General features: G+C 51.1%; 1 protein-coding gene across 3 annotated transcripts in view; it reads right to left on the bottom strand.

The window, feature by feature from the left end:
- Positions 1-10,909, bottom strand: part of SDSL (serine dehydratase like) — a 39,460-nt gene extending 28,551 nt beyond the window's left edge. For all 3 annotated transcript variants that reach the window (XM_044244214.1, XM_044244212.1, XM_044244213.1), the window contains exon 1: positions 10,822-10,909. The gene's annotated coding sequence lies outside the window, so the exon portion shown is untranslated. The remainder of the gene's footprint in view (positions 1-10,821) is intronic.
- Positions 10,910-11,350: the final 441 nt, after the last annotated feature.

Genomic DNA, 11,350 nt, shown 5'->3' on the forward strand with positions numbered 1-11,350 from the left:
CCAGCTCTGTATTTCTAGCTGTGTGACCCAAACAAGAGTCTCAACTTCTCTGTGCCAACGTCCCTTCTGCTCTATTCTATGTCAGACATCAGCGGAGTCCTCTAGAGGCACCATCTCTTTGGGGCCTTCGAGCCATGCAGGCACGCTTACTCTTTCTCCCGCATGTCTATAGGGCACCCACGAAGTGTAGGCCCTGACCTAGGAACTGAGGATACCAAGGTGAGCAAGAAAGACATCTCCTCTTGGAGCTGATGGGGAGATCAGCATTCGACAAATAACTGTAGACAAACAACATAATCAAAAATGGTGAAAACTACTAAGGAAAGCACACCTACAGGGAGTCTTAAAGAGGAGAACTGGGACACTTGTGGATAGAACAGGAAAGGCAGGAAATGACCATTAAAACTGAGAGCTGAAAAATGAGATGAATTAATCATACAACAAACTAGGAGAAGAGTTTGGGCATCACAGAATCACCATGCAGACACCGTGAGGCCATACAGTGAAGGCATCGACTCTATGCCTGACATATAACAATAGCTAATAGTTGTGTGGGACCTACTGCCAGCCAGGCACGGTGCCAAGGACCTCGTATACCATCCTGTATAATCATTACAACAACCTGGAGATAGGTTCACTTATTAGCTCCATTTTATACATAATGACGCTGAGGCCCAGAGAGGTTAAGTAACCTGTCCGAGGTCACACAGCTGGAAATGGCATGGCCAGGATTCAAACTTAGGCAGTGCACTTTGGCATCTGTGCTCTTAACATGATGCCACACTTTATCTATGAGCTGCTGCTGCTGGTGATGGTGATGGTAGTGGTGGTTAAAGGTATGAGCATTTCCTTTTAATTGCCAGTCATCCTTAGGAGCCAAATGCTCCTGGCTCGACCCCCAGGTTCTCCCAGCCCTCTGGGTTACACTAAAGGCCCACAGGAAAATAGCAGGCTTGTCAAATGAACAAGCCCCCAAACTTCCTACAGCCTCATCAAGCCCAGATGCCCATAAGGGCCCAGGCCTCCCAGATTGAGGTCAAGGGCTGAGGTGAGACCGTGGCCTAGGGACACATGGCTCTCACAGCATGTGGCCACCACAGGGGCTGAGGTGGGAGCCCTGGGCCCTCCCTGTTGTGGAGCAGTACAGTGGGAAGTCTGGGGCTTGGGTTCAGGTCCCAGCAAGCATGACCTTGGCCAAGTCACCTTTCCTCACTGGGCCTCTCCTGCTGCCTCTATGAATTGGGCCCAAGGACCATCTACTGTTTCTGCCTCTTTGTCCCTCAGCCTTTTCCAGAGGCCACCTGGGTGACACTCCCAGCACTGGCAGTGGTATGGGAAACTGAGGCAGAAGAAAATCATTAAAATTCCTTACCTACTGACAAGGCCTTGAAACAGACAGAGCGGCTCTCCCCTGCCACTCACCTGCCCTCACCTTGAGGTTATGCTAAGGACAATCCTGGCCTGACCGACCCCCTACTCTAACAGGTCCGACCAGGATCCTGTAAGTCTACTTGAACAATTCCTTTAGAAAACTTTATCTCTAAACCTCCAAGATAGTGTCAACAATCATTCCCAAGCATATGACCCACTGATATACATCTAAAGGGTCTCACAAGAAGATTTTTATTACTGGTAATAAATAACCTTTCTCCCAACAGTAGCTAGCCCCTCAAGGTCCTGGAGACCTTGCTTCTAAAATTCCTTAGAGACTGACATCATCCCTAATCCCCTTTGTCCTCACCAACAGCCAAGTCCACCCCTACTCTGCCTCTAAAAACTCTGACTGTAATCTGGTTCGGGGTCCAAGTCCCTATTCCGCTGTATCAGGTATACTTGGGCCCAAGCTTAAGCTTGTCAAATAAACCCTCGTGTGATTGCATCGGTGTTGGCTCCTTGGTGGTCTCTCGGGCACGAAAACCTGGGCACAACATTTGGAGGTCCCACCGAGATTTGAGAGACCCCCAGGACCCCGACCCGGAGGGTCCTGCGCCGGCTGGTGAGTGCACTCGTTTTCCCGTTTGCGCGCACACTTTCTGGGAGCTCCAATCTGCATTTTTACCTGTAGGAATTCCAAGCAGTATCTGGGTCAACATTGGCTTCAGCAGATGCGCTGGCGGGCCGTCAACCAGGGGTCTTGGGAGACGTCCCTTGCCCCCGCCTGGAGGATGAAGTCCTCCTCTGTGGGGAGAATCGGCTGCCATTGCGGTCAGATCCTCCTGCCTTAACTTACTTTCAGTTTTGGCTTCGCGGCTGCGCCGGATCGTTTGTGTGAGTGTGTTCTTGCTAACTGTCATAAGTGTATTTGTCTTGCTGTGGGCTGAGGGCGTGATGGGACAGACACAGACGACCCCTCTGTCTCTGATGATTGACCACTTCTCGGATGTCAGGGAGAGAGCTCATAACCCGACACAGATGTACGAAAGGGAAAGTTTCAGACTTTCTGCATGTCTGAGTGGCCAGCTTTTCCTGCTGGATGGCCCCGGGAGGGAACTTTTCAGCTGCCCATTATCTTACGGGTTAAGGCCATCATCTTCAGAGAAAAACCACACGGCCACCCTGACCAAGTACCTTATATCCTGGTCTGGCAGGACATGATCGAGAATCTTCCCTCCTGGCTTAAACCTTTTCTCCCTCCTCCCTCCCTCCCTCCCTAGCAGGACCTACATCTGAGATCCTAGCCCTGCGGAACCCAACTCCTAAGTCTGACAAGAAAACAGAGTCCGAACCAAAGACTCCGCTTTCCCCAGTCCTTCAGGGCACTCCCACAGAGGACCTGATTTTTCCAGCACCCTACCAGGTCCCCTTGCCCCACCCCCGTCTGCCCCTCCAGCAGAAGCATCAGGAGCTGCTGAGGGAGTGCCGCTCCCCCTCCCGGATGGAGGGGCCCCCATGGATGGGCTGGCAGCAGAGACACATAGATGGACCCATAGGGCAGCCCCAGCCCCAAACCTGGGACCAGCCGATTCCACTGTCCTTCCCCTCCGCACCATGGGACCCCCCGATGAAACGGGGGGACAGCCAATGTTATATTGGCCGTTCTCTACTAGTGATCTATACAACTGGAGAACCCAACATGCAAAGTTCTCCGATAACCCAAAAGATCTGATTGGTTTTTTGGATACTATTCTTTTCACCCATCAGCCCACTTGGGATGACTGCCAGCAGCTCTTACAGGTTCTCTTTACCACTGAGGAAAGAAAGCGAATCCAGGTGGAAGCCCGAAAGGCCATCCTGGGTGACGACAGACAGCCGACTCAGAACCCCGATCTCATAAATGCAACTTTCCCCTTGTCTCACCCCACTTGGGTCTACAACTCGGCAGAAGGTAAGGAGAGGCTCCGGGTCTACCGCCAGACTCTAGTGGCAGGTCTCAAGGCTGCAGCATGCAAGCCCACCAATCTGGCCAAGGTATATGATGTAAGACAGGGTAAAGATGAAAGTCCGGCGGCATTTCTAGAAAGGATCATAGAGGCGTTCCGCCAGTACACCCCTATGAATCCAGAGGCTGCAGAAACCAGAGCTGCCATTGTTATGGCTTTTGTTAAGTAAGCCGCTCCGGACATTAAAAGGAAATTGCAGAGGGTAGAAAGACTAGGAGAAAAGAGCCTACGGGCTCTGATAGTGGTGGCAGAAAGAGCCTACAATAACAGAGAGAGAGAGCCTGGAGGAACAACAGGCTAAGATAAGTGACCACCAGACCCTGAACCTAGCTAAGATCCTACTGGCCATGACCGCGGAAGACCCACGTGAAAAACAGAGACGTCTCAAGACGTTGGGTTCAGGAGCAGGTAAGGAGGATGGCCCCCGTCGAGAACGCCCCAAACGGAATAATTGTGTATTGCAAGGAAGAAGACCACTGGGTAAAAGATGGCCCCAACAAAAAACCAAAGGCCTCTGCTACTATCCTGGAGGTCAAAGATTTAGACAACTAGGGGGGTCGGGGTTCAGCACCCCTCCCCGAGCCTAGGGTAACCCTTAAAGTGGAGGGGCAGCCAATTAAATTCCTAGTAGACACCGAGGCACAGCACTCTGTCTTGCTACAACCTCAAGGGAAGTTGACAAATAGAACCTCATGGGTACAGGGGGCCACAGGCACTCAACAATATCCGTGGACGACCCAAAGAACAGTGGATCTCGGCATGGGCTGGGTATCCTAGTCCTTCATGGTCATCCCTGAGTGCCCCTACCCCTTGTTAGGCCGGGACCTACTTACCAAGATGGGAGCCCAATTAGTTTCCACCCTAAAGGGGCAAAGGTTCTGGATAAAGAGGGGCACCCGATCCAGGTGCTTGTCATGAACCTGGAGGACGAATATCGTCTTCACCAAATGCCCCCAGCACCAATGACTGACATTGACCGCTGGTTGCAGGAGTTTCCCCAAGCGTGGGCAGAAACCGGGGGAATGGGACTGGCCCAACATCGGCCGGCGATATACATGGAACTAAAGCCAGGAGCAGATCCAGTCAGGGTCTGCCAATACCCCATGCCTCTCACAGCACGGATGGGGATCACCCCACACATCCGGCGACTGCTAGACTCGGGCATACTGCGGCCTTGTCAGTCAGCATGGAACACTCCCCTGCTGCCGGTGCGAAAGCCACACTCTAATGATTATAGACCGGTCCAGGACTTGAGGTAAGTCAACTGACAGGTGATGGACATGCACCCTATGGTCCCAAACCCCTACACTCTCCTCTCCACCTTGCCCCCACACAAGACTTGGTACACAGTGCTAGACCTAAAGGATGTCTTTTTCAGCTTGCCCTTGGCCTCAAAGAGCCAGGACCTCTTCGCTTTGAATGGGCGGACCCGGACAAGGGCATCAATGGCCAATTCACCTGGACTCGACTACCGCAAGGATTCAAAAATTCACCCACCATCCCCGACGAGGCACTACACGAGGACTTAGGTGAGTTCCATGCCGAGCACCCTCATCTGACTCTATTACAATATGTAGATGATATCCTGTTGGCAGCAGAGGACCAGGAAACATGCCTACAAGGCACCAAGGATTTGCTCCAAACGAGAGCAACTCTGGGATACCGGGCTTCAGCTAAGAAGGCCCAGATCTGCAGAATGGAGGTGAGCTACCGGGGGTACAGACTGAGAGATGGACAAAGGTGGTTAACAGATGCACGGAAGGAGAGTGTCACGAGGATCCCGCAGCCTCGAAATATCCGCCAGGTGCGTGAATTCTTGGGGTCAGCTGGGTTCTGCCGGTTGTGGATCCCTGGTTTGGCTGAAATCGCTAAGCCCCTCTACGAGGCCACAAAGCAAAGACAAGACTTTGTGAGGACTGAGGCCATGAATAAAGGCTTCAATGACCTTAAACAAGCCCTGCTTTTGGCCCCGGCACTTGGGCGGCCTGATCTGACTAAGCGCTTCCACCTTTATGTGGATGAAAAGGAAGGGGTGGCGAAGGGAGTCCTAATTCAGTAGATAGGCCCCTGGAAGAGGCCGGTGGCCTGCCTCTCAAAGAAATCAGAGGCCACGGCCGCTGGATGGCCTCCATGCTTAAAAATTATTGCTGCAGAGGCCACCATGGTTGAAGATGCTGATGAGCTGGCTATGGGGCAAGAACTATACGTCACTACCCCACATGCCATTGAACAAAAAACCCCAGACTGATGGATCAACAAGGTCCGCTTGACCCATTACTAGGGCTGGCTTTTAAACCCTACCAGAATTCTGCTCCAGGCGCCAACAGCCTTAAACCCAGCGACACTGCTCCCTAACCCTGACTGGGAACCCCCTCTCCATGACCGCCAAGAAATCCTGGCTCCGGTGCACGGAGTCAGAGCCCATCTCCAGGACCGACCACTGCTGAATGCGGATAACGCCTGGTATACAGACGGCAGCAGCATTGTCCGGGAAGGAATCAGGTATGCGGGGGCCGCTATGACCGCAGAGACAGAGACTGTCTGGGCAGAACCCTTGGCGGCTGGTACATCTGCCCAACATGCAGAACTGATTGCGCTAACCAAGGTGCTAACAATGGGAGCAGGCAAGCGGATAAACGTCTATACTGATAGCAGGTATGCCTTTGCCGCGGCCCACATCCACGGAGCCATTTATAGAGAAAGAGGGCTCTTAACAGCAGAAGGAAGGACTATTCAAAACAAGGCAGAAATCCTTGAGCTCCTAAGGGCCCTCTGGCTGCCTAAGGCACTGGCCATTATCCATTGTCCAGGACACCAAAAAGCAGACACGCCAGTGGCCAGGGGAAACAGGCTGGCCAACTTAAAGGCAAAAGAGGCAGCTCTTTCGGTGGACCATGTCTTAGTGACCACACTGCCTGATCCGGGAGCACCGAGCTTGCCAGATGACTCCAACTACACTGACGCAGACTTACAGTGGATGAAGCGTCTGCCCATGACGCAATGCTACATGGCTGGTGGAGAGCTGCCAATAGCAGCAAAATCCTACCAGAGGAACTGGGACGGCGAGTCCTATCCAAAATGCATAGGAGCACCCACATGGGAACAAAAAAAAAAATGGAAGAAAATGGAAAATGGAAGAAATGGAAAATTGGAAGAAAATGGAAAAGAAAAATGGAAGAAAAATGCAAAAATGCAAAGATCACCATCAAAGACTTTCAGTCAAAGATCGAACATTGTGGCAAATTGCCACACATGTCAATTAACTAACGCCGCCGCCCATGGATCTAACCCGGGCACCCGGCTCCAGGGGTGCTGCCTAGGAGCCTGCTGGGAAGTGGACTTCACTGAGGAAAAACCTAGAAAATATGGGTACAGGTATTTACTAGTGTTTGTAGATACTTTTTTCAGGATGGACAGAGGCATTTCCCACCAAACATGAAAACGCACAGACCGTGACCAAGAAACCGCTGGAAGACATCGTACCAAGGTATGGTTTTCCCGTTAAGATTGGATCAGACGATGGACCAGGATTCGTCTCTAAGGTAACACAGGGAGTGGGCACTAGTACTTGGGGCGGATTGGAAATTACACTGTGCATACAGGCCCCAGAGCTCAGGACAGGTAGAGAGGATGAACAGAACATTCAAGGAGACCTTAACTAAATTAGCCCTAGAGACTGGCGGGGATTGGGTGACTCTCCTCCCCTTCGCCCTATATAGGGTACGAAACTCCCCATATAAGATGGGACTTACCCCCTATGAGATCATGCTCGGTATTCCCTCACCTATTATTCCCAATTTAAAACCCGAGGTGCTTGCTGAGTTTGATGATCACCAACTCCTTTTCTCCCTCCAAATGTTACAACAAACCCATGAACAGGTGTGGCCTAAGCTGAGGGCCCTCTACGAGACTGGGCCACCCCCGGACCCTCATGGATATCGACCGGGTGACTGGGTGTACATTCGGAGACACCAATACCAGACACTCCATCCGCGCTGGAAGGGACCCTGCATTGTGATCCTGACCACTCCCACTGCTCTCAAGGTCGGTGGGATTACTCCCTGCTTCCACTTCACCCACATCCGGCCAGCTGACCCACACGCTGCTCTCAAGGACTTTGTTCCAGAATGGAAATGTCAGCCTGACAAGGACAATCCCTTAAAGCTAAGACTGCGCCGTTCTCACTTACCCCACTAATGTTGCTTATGCCATGTCCCCCTCACACCAGGGCCAATCCCACCGACCACTTAACCTAACATGACAGGTAATAAGTGTTTCGAATGCAGAGGTTGTATATTCCGTCTCAAAAATTGCCCCACCACAGGCTTGGCTCCCTGACCTTACTCTTGATCTAACAAAACTACTTGGGGGACACCCATCTCCACGGATTAAGAAGCCAACGATACAAACGACATTTTTATGTTTGCCCAGGACACCTTGCGGAAAACCAGGCAAGGCAGTGTGGGGGCCCCTCCCACTTTTACTGTGCCAGCTGGAGCTGTGTCTCCACTGGCGAACTTTGGTGGACGGCTCCCAACAAAGATGATTTAATTACTCTTAAAAGACACCGCACAGCGCAGAGCTCTGAAACCAATAATCTGATCCCCCTAAAATTCACAGAGCCCAGAAAACTAGATACAAGACAGCAGGTAGGACTTACTTGGGGCTTAAGAATCTATGATGTAGTAAGACTCGGTTCCCAGGACTTGGGAAAACTATTCATCTTGAGACTCTCAGTCCAGAATAATCAGGTTAACCTAGGCCCAAACCCTGCACTCGCACCTCCTCTGCCCAAACCTTGGACAACCCCTAACTCTCCAGCATCCTCCCCTGTACCTACCATGCCGTCTGCGTCCAATAACACCCCTGACGCAGACACAATCACTCCCGTCGCGGCCTCCTTCCCCCAAGGTCCTCCCTTCCTCAGCCCCTCTCAGCACCCACTTTGGGGACCTGATGCTCCAAGCTCACAGGTTCCTCAATGCAACCGAGCCCAATCTTACCCGATCTTGCTGGCTCTGCTATGACATCCAGCCTCCCTTCTATGAGGGAATCGCGATGTTGGGTCAGTACAACATAACCTCCAATCTTAATGCCTGTAGATGGCATCAAAAGACTCAAGGACTCACTTTACAATCAGTGTCAGGTCAGGGACTCTGTATAGGCTCCCCCTCACCCCAATACTGGTCCCTATGTAATGAGACAAGACCTATATCTAACTTAGACTACCACCTACCTCCTCAAGACGGTTGGAGGGCATGCTCTACAGGCCTTACCGCCTGTTTTCATGGTCAGATTCTAAATCAGACAAAGGGTTTCTGTGTGTTAGTTCAGCTACTTCCTAAAATTATCTCCCACTCAGATGAGCAGGTACTTCTGTGGTTCGATGCAGATACCCACAGACGGGATAAAAGAGGGCCCATCTCGGCTATCACCATCGCCACGCTGTTGGGAATGGGGTTAGCAGGTGCAGGGACAGGTATTGCTTCACTAGCCGTACAGAACTCCCATATAACCGTCTCAGGGCAGCCATCGATCTGGACATAGAATGGATAGAGACCTCTATTTCCCACCTCCAAGGCTCCCTAACATCTTTGTCTGAGGTTGTCCTTCAAAACAGGAGAGGACTAGATTTAAGCTTCTTACAACAAGGGGGGTTATGTGCTGCCTTAAACGAGGAATGTTGCTTCTTCACTGACCACTCAGGAATCGTCCAAGAATCTTTGGCACAAGTCAGAGAAGGTTTGGCTGGATGCAAACGGGAACGGGAAGAGCAGCCAGGTTGGTTTGAATCATGGCTCAGTCATTCCCCATGGTTAACTACCTTGCTGTCCACCCTAACCGGACCCCTCAGTATCCTCCTTCCCCTCCTTACCTTCGGGCCCTGCATTATCAATAGATTAGTTTACTTTTGTCAAAGACAGAGTCGGTGCAGTTCAACTCATGGTACTCAGACAGCAATACCAACCACTGGACTTTGTTACTGAGGCCAGCTTGGACCCATGATTGGGTCCTACCTTAGGTTCCTCTGAGAGGAGGAAATGTGGAGGCCAAGAAAAACAAGGCTATACCCACTTCGAGTCCAGCCCTAGTATAAGTACAGCCATCATGACGTTCCAGATTATCACAAAATATTTCTTGGGTTCTGACCTACTCAAGTTAGCATTTTAAACCATCCCTCTCTCCTTTAATGATTGATTTAAACTCCTGGACTGGAAAAGGGTTTTTTGTCAAATAGCAAAAAAACTTATTTGAGCTTCATTTTCTTTTTGTTACGCTAATCATGTTTTGCTATTTTCTCCAGTGTCTTCTCACCGGACTTCAACTCCTTTGCTGTCATAACTTCCACAGAGGATCCTTTCCACCTGGGAAGATCACCTAAGCATTCTCTCCTGGACTCAGCTGCCTCCGTCTTTCCTAACTCCCCTACACACTCCCCAACTGACCAGTGTTGACCCAAGTAGGTAGGGTCAACTCTACACCCCTATTCAGCAGGAAGAAGTTACAGAAGATGAGACCTTCCACCTTCAACAACCTTAAAGATTTAAGGGTCAACATTGTTCAGGGGGGAATGATGTGGGAAACAGAGGCCGAAGAAAATCATTAAAATTCCTTACCGACTGACAAGCCCTTGAAACAGACAGAGCGGCTCTCCCCTGGGGACTCACCCGCCCTCACCTTGTGGTTTTGCTAAGGACAATCCTGTCCTGACCGACCCCCTACTCCAACAGGTCCGACCAGGATCCTGTAAGTCTACTTGAACAATTCCTTTAGAAAACTTTATCTCTAAATCTCCAAGATAGTGTCAACAATCATTCCCAAGCATATGACCCACTGATATACATCTAAAGGGTCTAACGAGAAGACTTTTATTACTGGTAATAAATAACTTTTTTCCCAACTAAGCTAGCCCCTCAAGGTCCTAGAGACCTTGCTTCCAAAATTCCTTAGAGACTAACATCATCCCTAATCCCTTATGTCCTCACCCACCGCCAAGTCCACCCCTACTCTGCCTTTAAAAACTCTGAATGTAATCTGGTTCAGGGTCCAAGTCCCTATTCCGCTGTATCGGGTATACTTGGGCCCAAGCTTAAGCTTGTCGAATAAACCCTTGTGTGATTGCATCGGTGTTGGCTCCTTGGGGGTCTCTCGGACACGAAAAATTGGGCAGAACAGCGGAGTGCCCAGTCCTGCCCCTGTGGCAAGTGGGACCTGCTGCCCAGCCATCAGAGTCCTTAGCACCCAGCCTTCTTCTCCAGGGCACAGACCACAGAGCACCCTGAGTTAAATCACTGTTCCTGGGAAGGTTTTGCACCCATACCCTTCACTTTCTGTCCGCTCATCCTGAACCTTGCCCCAGAAGCTTCCAGATGGCCCTACATTCACATTCACACATGCACACAGATCCCTAGAGGCACCACTTGGCCCCAGGCCCTCTTACCTGACTGCCTAGCAGTCCCCAGACCCAGCTTGGCTCCAGCCGGCAGCCCGCCAGCCTGCCTGGGCACCAGCTCTTCCCAGCTTCCCCCAACTTCCTGTGGTCTTGGCCCCTCCTCCCGCGTTAAAGGGACAGCTCCACACTGTCTCACTGTGAAAGGGGACAAGGTCAACTTTCACTGCCTCCCTGTGCGCTGTCCATGGTCCCATTTGACAGACGAAGAACCAGGCTCAGAGGAGACTTACTTGGCCAAGGCCACCCAGCCAGTGAGAGCCACTCTGGACCACCTCTTCCGTGACACAGATATGCCCAGATCTTCTTACTCCGGGTCCAGGGCTTGCCCTGAGAGTCAAGCCATCACCCCTGACCACAAAAAGCCCAAAGAAACAATGGTTGCCTGCCACCTGAGAAAGCATAGTTTTTTCTGAAGCACCTTCTCACCTCTAATATTTTACGCCCAACAAATGAATCCAAACAGTCATTTATGGTTCAGATGAATGCCTCTGGCCATTTGTTTGCTGAACAAATATTT

Source organism: Neovison vison, chromosome 3 (genome assembly GCF_020171115.1).
Source record: "Neovison vison isolate M4711 chromosome 3, ASM_NN_V1, whole genome shotgun sequence".
Lineage (NCBI taxonomy): Eukaryota > Metazoa > Chordata > Mammalia > Carnivora > Mustelidae > Neogale > Neogale vison.